The sequence below is a fragment of the Amblyomma maculatum genome, chromosome 1 (genome assembly GCF_055883805.1).
Source record: "Amblyomma maculatum isolate TAMU_Amacu chromosome 1, ASM5588380v1, whole genome shotgun sequence".
Taxonomy (NCBI): domain Eukaryota; kingdom Metazoa; phylum Arthropoda; class Arachnida; order Ixodida; family Ixodidae; genus Amblyomma; species Amblyomma maculatum.
In genome coordinates this window covers 184191179-184203393 of record NC_139344.1, presented here as the reverse complement: position 1 = coordinate 184203393, position 12215 = coordinate 184191179, and the positions used below count along the sequence as shown (strand labels likewise).

General features: G+C 49.0%; 1 long non-coding RNA gene across 1 annotated transcript; it reads left to right on the top strand.

Annotated features, from left to right (window-relative positions):
- Positions 1 to 798: 798 nt before the first annotated feature.
- On the top strand, positions 799 to 11562 carry LOC146205095 (uncharacterized). Its single transcript, XR_014703122.1, has 3 exons — positions 799 to 935; positions 6505 to 6630; positions 11213 to 11562. It is a non-coding gene; the product is annotated as an uncharacterized LOC146205095 (long non-coding RNA).
- The last annotated feature ends 653 nt before the right edge of the window (positions 11563 to 12215 follow it).

Genomic DNA, 12215 nt, shown 5'->3' with positions numbered 1-12215 from the left:
AGACTTTGTCACCAGGCTGGAACACGACATAGCGATGTCGGTCGTTATATCGGCGTGCATCTGTTGCTTGCTGTTTTGTAATGTGATTACGGGCGAGCTGGCGAACTTCCTCAGCGTAGCTGGTGAATTCTTGTGCGTCAGCGGTAATCAGCTGGTCGTCAGACGCACATGGCAGCATAGCGTCGAGCATGGTCTGTACATCGCGTCCGTATACTAGGCGAAACGGAGTGAATCGAGTTGTTTCTTGGACGGCCGTGTTATATGCTAATGTGACATAAGCCCAGACGGCCACTGACGTCCGACGGACAGCCGAACTCGGCCGCAACTCGGCGGCCGATTTCGGACGTCCGCCGGAATTCCGGCGTACATACGAAAGCGGATGGTCGAATCCGTTCGCCCAGCGGACAGCCGCCGTACGTCCGCCACTGGATTTGCTTTTACACAGCTATGATATAGTTTGTAGTCGTCGTGCTCGTCTGAACTGCGTATAAATCAGTAATGCCGTCAAGTCTGCATTATATGATGCCAGAGCGAATCGATGCGATAGAAAGCGTTTCCATTAAACAGTTTTTTTTTTATTTTCCGCGTGTTTCATCGTTGAATTCTTCTATCAAAAATTTTTGATTAAAAGTTAAATGACCATTAAACATTTTTCTATCATGATGCTTGGGTGAAATTTTAATCAGTGGCTGAACAGACGCAGCAAGCAGCAAGCTCAAAAAGAACGAAACCGAACCTATCCTCAAAAAAATCTGAAATGAGCCAATCCAATCCACCTGACAAGTTGAAGTTTAGTCTCGGAAGATGGCTTCACGTTTCCGTGTTCTGCATTTTCTGCGCAGTTACAAATACCTACGGCTGTAATGCACTGCTAGCATTGTTTTTTGCTGTGCCTTGGTGCGGCTGGCACACTTTGTTCACCCGCCGATTCCAAAGTAAGTATTTCACCGAACTTTTGTTTCTTTAGTGGAACTTTTCGATGCACCGATAGTGGTGAGCTTTTGGGCAGCCGAACGGTCGAGTGTTTTAGGCGATACTGACAGGATGGCTCCGCGCCGACTAACTAAAGTGCAGCCTCAAGTCTGAGGGCCATCTTTCTCGGCATTATGTACTGCTGTGCGATGTCAGTTATTGTTGTTGTTGTGGCCGCAGGAAGAAGGAAAGGAAAATGCACGGGCCTGCTACTGGCTCTTTAGCTGAGCCACCTTCGCTGCCTCGTGCAGACTGAAGAGAGAAAGTAAAGAAAGCCCCGCCGGGGTGGTGCAGTGGTAAGACGCCCGACTACTGTGCCGGAGTACCAGGGTTGGAACCCGACCTCGGCGGCTGCGTTTCGATGGAGGCGAAACGAAGAGGCGTCCGTGTGCTGTGCGATGTCAGCGCACGTTAAAGATCCCCAGGTGGTCGAAATTACTCCGTAGCCCTCCACTACGGCTCCTCTTTCTCTCTTTATTACTGGACGCTGCGCCAGTAAGCCGCGCAACTTCTCAGTTCAGTTCAGTTCAGTTCAGGCGTTCAGTCGTGTCCGACTCTTCGTGACCCTATGGACCATGTCACGCCACGCTTTCCGGTCTCTCACTATCTTCTTAACATCACATAGCTTCATCTGCAATGCCTCGAGAATGCCATCTAACCATCGCGTTCGCTGCCTACCCCTTCTCCGGCGACCCTCAACCTTTCCCAACATCAAATCTTTCTCCAGCGACTCCTCTCTTCTCATCAGATGACCAAAGTAGCTGAGCTTTAACTTTAGAATTTGACCCTCCAATGAGCAGTCAGGGTTTATGGTCGACAATATCGACTGATTTGATCTTCTGGCAGTCCAAGGAACTCTTAAGAGTCTTCGCCAGCTCCAGAAGCTCCGTAAACCCCGCTGCGCGCCCCTCCTCCGCAGTGGGCCCAAACCCAGTTTCGAACCTCGCAGCCTGAAAAGGTGGTTCTGTTTGTCTTGCAAAGGTACTTCCTTTGACCCTCACCTGAAGTGCACCCTTAGAGCCTCAGCTGCAGCAGTCCTAAAAAAAACAAAACGAACCCGTGGTTAGAGCGCCCGTCTCGGCTGCGGGAGGTGGTTAGTTCGAAACCCACCGCCGGACACCCACCGGTAAAATTGGGTACAAGCGTCCCCCGGCCTGGCGCTCGGCTTTTCCAGGTGTGTGCGTATGGGAGAAGCTCCGTAAACCCCGCTGCGCGCCCCTCCTCCGCAGTGGGCCCAAACCCAGTTTCGAACCTCGCAGCCTGCGAAGGTGGTTCTGTTTGTCTTGCAAAGGTACTTCCTTTGACCCTCACCTGAAGTGCTCCCTTAGAGCCTCAGCTAATGGGTACAAGCGTCCCCCGGCCTGGCGCTCGGCTTTTCCAGGGGTGTGCGTTTGGGAGAAGCTCCGTAAACCCCGCTGCGCGCCCCTCCTCCGCAGTGGGCCCAAACCCAGTTTCGAACCTCGCAGCCTGCGAAGGTGGTTCTGTTTGTCTTGCAAAGGTACTTCCTTTGACTCTCACCTGAAGTGCTCCCTTAGAGCCTCAGCTGCAGCAGTCCTAAAAAAAAAAAAAAAAAGGGCCACATAATGGGCTGTTGCCGCGCAAGGCGGACTTATTGTTGTCCGATGGCGGAACGAATCACTGCCACATCGGCGCAACTATTTGGGCCGTGACCCTTTTTCCCAAGCATTTCACCCCAGAAGAGCCGAGCACCAGGCCGGGGGAGGTGGGTTCGAAACCCGCCGCCGGACACCCACCGGTAAAATTGGGTACAAGCGTCCCCCGGCCCGGCGCCCGGCTCTTTCAGGGGTGTGCGTTTGGGAGAGGCTCTGCTAACCCTGCTGTGCTCCCTCGGGGGCTTAGTTTCGAACAACCATGGTCTGCAAAGGCCGTGCTGAAAAAAAAAAAAAAAAGGGCCACATACTGGGCTTTTGCCGCGCGAAGCGGGCTTATTGTTGTCCGATGGCGGAACTGATCACTGCCACATCGGCGCAACTATTTAGGCCGTGACACCTTTTCCCAAGCATTTCACCCCAGAAGAGCCCTGCACCAGGCCGGGGGAAAGCTTGTACCCATTGAAAAACCGGTGGGTAACCGGCGGCACCAGGGATCGAACCCGGTACCTCCCGAATGCGAGGCGGATGCTCTACCACAAGGCGGATGCTCTACCCCGCAGTCGTGGCCTAGTGGTTAGGGCGCCCGTCTCGGCTGCGGGAGGTGGTTCGTTCGAAACCCGCCGCCGGACACCCACCGGTAAAAATGGGTACAAGCGTCCCCCGGCCTGGCGCCCGGCTCTCACAGGGGTGTGCGCTTGGAAGAGGCTCCGCAAACCCCGCTGCGCTCCCTCTGGGGCAAAATAGTTTCGAACACTTCAGCCTGCAAAGGTGGTTCGAGTTACCGTGTTTCATGGGGTTCAAAACTGAAAACGAGTCGTGTCCTGCACACGCGAAAACTCAGAAAATGCCTTGTTTCAAGTGCGAAACGCTTTAAGCCAGCGTGTCGAAAGACGTAAAGGTTCACTGTCACTGATGAAGTTCACTTCTCGGAGAGGTGGTCAGTTCGAAACCCACTGCCGGACACCCACCGGTAAAAATGGGTACAAGCGTCCCCCGGCCTGGTGCTCGGCTTTTACAGGGGTGTGCGTTTGGGAGAAGCTCCGTAAACCCCGCTGCGCGCCCCTCCTCCGCAGTGGGACCAAACCCAGTTTCGAACCTCGCAGCCTGAAAAGGTGGTTCTGTTTGTCTTGCAAAGGTACTTCCTTTGACCCTCACCTGAAGTGCTCCCTTTGAGCCTCAGCTGCAGCAGTCCTAAAAAAACAAAACGAAAAAAAAAAAAAAGGCCACATAATGGGCTGTTGCCACCCCGATGCTCTACCACAAGGCCACCGAAGCGGTGGCCTTGTGGTAGAGCATCCGCCTCGCATTCGGGAGGTACCGGGTTCGATCCCTGGTGCCGCCGGTTACCCACCGGTTTTTCAATGGGTACAAGCTTTCCCCCGGCCTGGTGCTCGGCTCTTCTGGGGTGAAATGCTTGGGAAAAGGTGTCACGGCCTAAATAGTTGCGCCGATGTGGCAGTGATTCGTTCCGCCATCGGACAACAATAAGTCCGCCTCTCGCGGCAAAAGCCCATTATGTGGCCCTCTTTTTTTTTTTTTTTTTTTTTTTTTTAGGACTGCTGCAGCTGAGGCTCTAAGGGAGCACTTCAGGTGAGGGTCAAAGGAAGTACCTTTGCAAGACAAACAGAACCACCTTCGCAGGCTGCGAGGTTCGAAACTGGGTTTGGGCCCACTGCGGAGGAGGGGCGCGCAGCGGGGTTTACGGAGCTTCTCCCAAACGCACACCCCTGGAAAAGCCGAGCGCCAGGCCGGGGGACGCTTGTACCCATTTTTACCGGTGGGTGTCCGGCGGTGGGTTTCGAACTAACCACCTCCCGCAGCCGAGACACCCACCGGTAAAAATGGGTACAAGCGTCCCCCGGCCTGGCGCTCGGCTTTTCCAGGGGTGTGCGTTTGGGAGAAGCTCCGTAAACCCCGCTGCGCGCCCCTCCTCCGCAGTGGGCCCAAACCCAGTTTCGAACCTCGCAGCCTGCGAAGGTGGTTCTGTTTGTCTTGCAGAGGTACTTCCTTTGACCTTTACCTGAAGTGCTCCCTTAGAGCCTAAGCTGCAGCAGTCCTAAAAAAAAAAAAGGGCCACATAATGGGCTGTTGCCGCGCAAGGCGGACTTATTGTTGTCCGATGGCGGAACGAATCACTGCCACATCGGCGCAACTATTTGGGCCGTGACCCCTTTTCCCAAGCATTTCACCCCAGAAGAGCCGAGCACCAGGCCGGGGGAAAACTTGTACCCATTGAAAAACCGGTGGGTAACCGGCGGCACCAGGGATCGAACCCAGTACCTCCCGAATGCGAGGCGGATGCTCTACCACAAGGCCACCGCTTGAGGCTGCAGCTGAGGCTCTAAGGGAGCACTTCAGGTGAGGGTCAAAGGAAGTACCTTTGCAAGACAAACAGAACCACCTTTTCAGGCTGCGAGGTTCGAAACTGGGTTTGGGCCCACTGCGGAGGAGGGGCGCGCAGCGGGGTTTACGGAGCTTCTCCCAAACGCACACCCCTGTAAAAGCCGAGTACCAGGCCGCGGGACGCTTGTACCCATTTTTACCGGTGGGTGTCCGGCGGTGGGTTTCGAACTGACCACCTCCCGCAGCCGAGACGGGCGCTCTAACCACTAGGCCACGGGTTTACGGAGCTTCTCCCAAACGCACACCCCTGGAAAAGCCGAGCGCCAGGCCGGGGGACGCTTGTACCCATTTTTACCGGTGGGTGTCCGGCGGTGGGTTTCGAACTAACCACCTCCCGCAGCCGCAACTTCTCTGTCTCTGATAAAGGAGTGCCTGCCCGAGCTTTAAAGGAGTTAATTTGTTAACCATGCGCAACGTGCTGAGTTGTAAAAACTATACGAGAAAACTTTTGCACTCCTCGAGCCTATCGTGCGACATGTCTACACTTGTGAAAACGTCGCGAGTTTTTTTTTTTTTTTCTCTTTTTCTTTCTTTCTTTTTTTTTTTTTTTTTTTAATGGACAGCCGCTGATCTTTCTCTCTCGAGCTTTACGGCAACTACAGTTTCTAGAAGGAACGGCTGTAGCTACTAAATAACTAAAGGTTTAGTACTCTCCTTCAGCTTTGACAAACCAGGACAGCACCTTGCGCATGTTGGTTATGCATGTGGGACCGAACCGCGCAGAACCGGACAAGGAGATGAGAGAAAAAAAAAAGTCAGCACTTGTCTTTTTCTTGACCTGTTGTTCTGCGCGGTTCTGGCAGGAATTTGACATACCGCCGCCGCGATACATTAGAGCTGTGAGCTCTGGTGCCTGCAACGCCTTCTTTTATGCAAAACAGGCATACTGGGAGGCCATGCAAGCCGCAGGCTCAAAAAAAAAAAAAACGAGTTGAGCAAAAGTGAGAGGAAAACAAAATTGTTGTTGCTTTGTCCCCCCAGATATTCAAAGGCTCCTCAGAACTTCATTGCATTATTGACAGCGAGATAATGCCAAAGCTACACTAGAGCCATGCAGCACCTTATAGTGCATGATACTGAGCTTATGTCTCGCACTGAAAGCTCTTACCATGTTTTTAGATTATCATATTAAAGTAGCTTTAAACCCATGCTTGTTAATACAGTGATAGCCATAAATTGAATCTAGGGCATCATGCTCACATACAAGGCTTCTGATAACCGCTGGTCACATGATGTGGGCTATAGCAGAAACCTGTACCTGGTCATCTTACAAGCATTTGTGCAATTGATGCTTTTAATGTGTTGTAAAAGTTTTTGTGTTCTGTTTCTGTATGGGAATGCTTTCCTTATTTAAGGCTAACATTTGGCTTGCTACAGCAAAACCTCTACCTAGTCATCCTAAAAACAGCACCGCAGTTGGTGCTTTTAGTGTGTTGTAAAAGTATTTGTGTTCTGCTTCTGTATGGCAATGCTTTTCTCGTTGAAGACTAGCATGAGGCTTCCAAAAATTTTTCAGATGCCATTTGCTGTAGCCGATTTCGTAAGCCAACAGGAAGCAGCACTTTGAACATGGAAAACTGTCATCCACGAGGGAAAAACAGCAACATCCCTTTGCATTCTCATTTCTTTGGTATGGCTAAAAGTGAGTATTGTATCATTATCTATATTATTAATATTGAATCATGATTGTCAGTGTTGAAGTTGTTTGAGCGTGATGATTTTAAACACACAGGACATCCCTTCGACATTAAGGTTTTAGCTTGTTTACATGTAGGATGTAGAACTGGTTTCAACAAACTTTATGCAGCAAATTCTTTTTACATTGTCCACCATGTTACTTTTTGTCATTGTCCGTTGAAGTAAATAACCAGTATTTTACGTTTACACAGTCGTCCACTCTTAGCTTGAATGGGAATGTGTGGCATGCAGTTTGCAAAATAGCAATGCATCCGTCACAGCCATGCATCAAGGCTAAAGGGCTTGTGCGTAGAGGGACTAGCTGCTCCAGCTTCACGTCATCTGCCTCTTTGCTCCGGTGTGCAGACGTGCATTGAGGCAAAGTGGTTTATGTGTAGAGAAACCAGGAGCTTCTTTGTCACATCTGGCTGTTTGTTACGGTGTGCAGATGCACATCGAGGCAAAATGGCTGATATGTAGAGGGACCAGGAGCTGCTGCTTAATGTTCTTCGCCTCTTTACTACAGTGCACAGCCGTGCATTGATGCTAAGTGGCTTGTGTATGGAGGGCCCAGGAGCTGCAGCTTCACGTCTGCCTCTTCGCTCAGGTACGCAGGTGCGTATTGAGGCAAAATGGCTTATGCATAGAGGGACCCGGAGCTGCTGTGTGGCGTAGTCTGTATATTTGCTATGGTGCGTATTGAAGTACAGTGGGGGGGCTCATGTGTAAAGGTACCATGAGCTGCTGCGTCATGTCGTCTGCCTCTTTACTATGGTACGCAGGCATGCATCAAGGCAAAGTGGCTTATGCATAGAAGGACCAGGAACTGTTGCTTCACATCTGCTATGATGCGCAGCTGCGTATTGTGGGTGGTGGTGGAAAACATTGCCATCAGATACAAATACAGGAGGTTACTCACTAGCTGACCCTGAGGGGGCCTGTCCTGACAAAAACAAGGGGTCCCTAGTTTGGGACCCCAGTGGTGGTAGAGGGACTAGAGGCTGGTACTTCACGCTGTCTGCCTCTTCGCTACGGTGTGCAGCTGCGATGGATGCAGTGGCATCTCAAAAAGTGCATGCCACGCACTCGCATGTTCAGCCTGAGGGTACGACTGTGTACCTGCTATAGCTTTGTTATTCATAGAATAAACCTAGGCCAAGTTGGATAAATTATAGCTCACCTCATATGTGGTCAGCAAAGAAAAGCCACTCCAGAAAATCTGATGCATTTACTGTCATAGGATTCTTATTCATATACATGCTACTGACAAGTCAGATTCTTCACCCTCAGAAATGCCAGAAAAATAACCAAGGGTGCATCTGCAATAGTCTAGCTTGCTCTTTCTCTGCAGACTTGAGTCAGATGTGTGTTCCATTGCTGTGGGTGGGACAGGTGTGAATCTTTGATTTTAAGCTTGCAACAAGTATGTTATTGTAGTTTAAAGGCAAAATGGTACTAATAATCGTAGCCCCCCGTGGCCTTTATCCCCTTTTAATAGTGTTGCTAGACACTGGATTATTAGTTTACTCTGCACTGTTTCTGTCTAGTTAATGTGCGGAGATGTACATATATTTATATGACTTGGAGTTGTCGACTTTGCACTTAGAAACATTGTAGCGTTATCTGATGTGTTGCTTTCATTTCTTTAACGATTTCTGTAAGGGATCGGTGGGTATGCTAGGCACCATTATTAGTCTGCTCTTTTTGGGTCACCTGTTCAATACCCAGCAGCGGCCGTCTCCCACTTTCCCTCGGACAGGAGGCGGAGAGACGCGCACAGAGAGGCAGCTACAGCAGCTACAGTGCTTAACGGAAACGTAGGCAGAGAGGGAAAGAAGTCCCCTCTTCCGAGGACTTTGCTGTCGCACTCGAAGACACGGGGACAGGCAGTTTGTTCTCATTGCTGTGTCATGTAGGGGGCTCATTTTTATTTAAGGAGCTTTACGAACGTATACAACTAAGGGGTCCTTAGTACTAAGCGTACTAAGGGGTCCTTAGTACGCTGACTGGACCCATCACCCGGAGGCAGCACAGCTTTGAAACGAGCACCTCTTTTGGAAGAACTGCTTATCGTTCAAAGAAAAAACACTGTCAGGTTGAAGGGTGTAAGGCCCGCTTCCTTGTTGGGGAGCCCATAAAAGTGACAATTATTCAGTGCAGGCGCGCTGAGTGGGGTCTCGTTGAGGATTCCAACCCTGGATGTCAACAATGGTAGGAGATGGCGGCGTTGAAAAAGGGCAAGTGTGTAACAGTGATGGTATGATGCGGAGCGGGAGGATGTGGGTTGGCTCTTCTGATGTGGTCCGCAATGGTGCTGACTCGGACGCCAATAATTTCAATAATTGCCCTGTAAAAGGAGCCGCCAAGGATGCAAGCTTTGGGCAATGGTTGCGCACGTGGGACACCGTTTTGATGGGTTCTAATTTTTTTTTTTTTCCTAGGGGAGAGAGTTAGGCATGTGACCTAGTGAGCCAATCATTTCGAGGTCCATTCTCTAAATTCTGTTTGTTGTGAAACGAATTTGTTGTCCCTTTTGCATTGCTTGTATTAGGGAGAGGGTGAAGAACTTATGAAAGTGGAAAGACATGCCAAAATGTTTGTTAGCCATTCATGTGTGAGTTCGTTGTCATTGGGGATGAGAAATGTGGGCGGAGTCCCGAAGTTAATGAAACGGCCCCGCGGCCTGGAGAACTCGTTCTGAGCTAAATTTTGATCTCTTTCCTCTTCGGCATAGATCATGGTCATTGTTTCACCTGTTGTAAATACCTACATTCATGTATAAAATTTTCAGTTCATCTTCCTCGCTGTGTGCAAGTTGTTGTGGCCAGATGCAGTAAATTCACTATTTTTATTTCTATATAACGTGCCTTTCTGAAGATGGTGAGCTCTTTTGTCCAATCCTGTAAGAAAGCAGCAAAGCGCTCCCAAATCTTGCACAAAACTGTGTGATATCTTTAATACTAACTGCGGCTTGGTGTCACTCAAAACATGTAGTTGAGGTAGATTTCTTCCCCCCTCCCCCTCTTTTTGTTCGTTCAAATGAGGACCAGCGGACACTAACTCTTGCTTTTGTAATGCCCTAGGCCCCGCCTTAAGGCAGTACTCCAATGTCAATACCATTTTTATAGCTATGGCTGTCCAACAGCACTAATGTCTTTTATACACTTTTTTTACTAATCTCTTACCCAAGTGGTGGCTTATACTGCTGGGGTGAAAGTCTCTGGACAGTATGTGTAGATTTTGGACTAGAATCGCGATGTAAACGAATTGTGACCTTATTTCTCTTGCACACATGAAAGAACTAATGTTCAACTTTCACATCGACAAGTATGGTCCGAGTTTCCTGGTCGATGTGAAAGTTATGTGCTTTGATTGCAGTTTGTGTAGTCCACACACTTGTCCCCGATATTGCATAGGGGCAAATTAGGCGCCTTTACAGGGGCAGTTTCTTTGGCGCCCACTACCTTCCCCATAAATAAGCTACAGTGTTTCTTGTGAACAGCTGGCTGCATTTATAAATACCATTATTTCTTTTTGTAATTTGTTGTGCGTAGTTGAGAAATCCTTGACATACATGCACAGCTGGTTGCCAGAATTGTGCAGCCATATTTCAGTAACTAACATCCATGCTGCATGCTGCCGGTAATACATCAGGAGCTTGTGGTTGTCAGTTTTTTGTGTTTTGTGTGACTATAAGCCTTGCTATTGTAATGTCACATATAGTGCTGTGGGTAAACAAATAACTTTACTTTTAACTCTTGCGCATGAACACTGCGCAATCACTGCGGCGGGCTATGCTTCCACATTGGGCTTTAGCCAGATGTCAAATGTCTATCTTTATTCTGCTGCAGCAGCTTGCATGTTATCAGATAAGTTACTTCGTCGCAGCTGCTCTAAGGAGACGCTTTCTAGACGCTTGTAGCCTAGATGTTGATGTCGATATACCCCCGACACGCCCAGGGAATGTCTTCGGTAGAGGGCACATGGAAACCAGCGAAATGTGCAGTTTATAGAACAAAAAGGTAACAATTTTAAATGATGTTATTATTGATCACTTCTTTTCAGAGCAGGAACAATGACTTTAGAAATCTGCCTGTTAAACCGCTCAAAATGCAGGTTTCTGCCGCCAATGCGTACCTGTGTAATACTGCAATGCTCTGGCTGTGCTTTATGTTCATATACAGCATCCTTTATGCTTAGTTTCTCTGCATGTGCACTCCATGTCTTGGGCATTGCTGAGGGCGCATAGCAGCAAGCATAACATGCCATGTTTGGTCAGAGTGGCATGTTCAAAAAGACGACATAAAAGCATTAAAATACTGAATGTCAGGTTCTGGTCAAACGACGTTTGTATCTTTTGTTATTCTGCATGGGTTTTGCTGCAGTTATATGACCTTTCTATATAGTATGTGACAGTTCTGAATGGAGATGCATGCGTACAGTGCCACCTGGAAAAAGCAATTGAGAGAAACTGGCAGTTGCCCTTGGAGATGTGTAATCAAAGTTCAGCACAGATAACTTGAATTTCATTTCCCCTTCTATTGCAGGAGGAGCCCAGCCTGCTCTTTCCATCTTAGGCCTGAAAGACCAGCAACAGCTGATCGAGCAAATGCACAGGATAGTAACTGCTCCTGGAATGCCGGCCTGCGGAGGCCGCCCACAGAGAACTCGATCATCTCCTCGCTAATTCCGAAATATTAGGTTTCAATAAATACCTTTTCCTCCACCACCTCCCCAAGGGAAGAGCTGTCACGGCCAAGGATAATTAAAAAAAAATTATTCAAGCAGATTCTTAATACTCCAGTTGGCCTGCATTTTACCATGCCATTCCTTAACATCGATATTTGTTTAGTGTAGACTATTTATGCATGCAGTTTTTGCAATAAAGCCAAAAAATGCTTTTTTTTACAACCTCGCATGCTGGTATGCCTATGCACTTAGCATGTTTTCAGGAATGGTGCATTTGTGTAAAGCTCAGCTAGCATATGTGCCTCTTTGATGGAAGTTTTAATTGCACACTACTGTTCAGTGCTTTGTGTGTGAAAGTAAAGCAGACAACAGGAAACTTGAACCTGTTGCATATTCTATTGTCTGCTTTACTCTCACGACAAAGGCATTGAGCACTAGTATGTGACTGAAATTTCCATGGCACATGCTTGCTGAGCTTTACACGAATGTTATTGGCAAGTTTTTACACCAATAGCGGGCCCTGCAAGCATGTTCCGGGAAACGTCCGAATGTCCGCCTCCGGCTGCCCGTCGGACGTCCGTGGGACGCGATCCGGATCCACGAACGATAGTCCGACGGACGTCCGCTGTACGTATATCGAACATAACCGGACTTCCGTCGGATGTCCGAAGGTCCGAAAAAGGACGTCCGTCGGTCGACCGTCGGACGTCTATGGCCGTCTGGGAGGCAATATCTCGTCCCATGTTTTATGCCGCACATCCACGTACATAGCGAGCATGTCCGCTATTGTTTTGTTTAGTCGCTCAGTAAGGCCATTAGACTGAGGATGGTAAGCAGTAGTCGTTCGGTGATGTGTCTGGC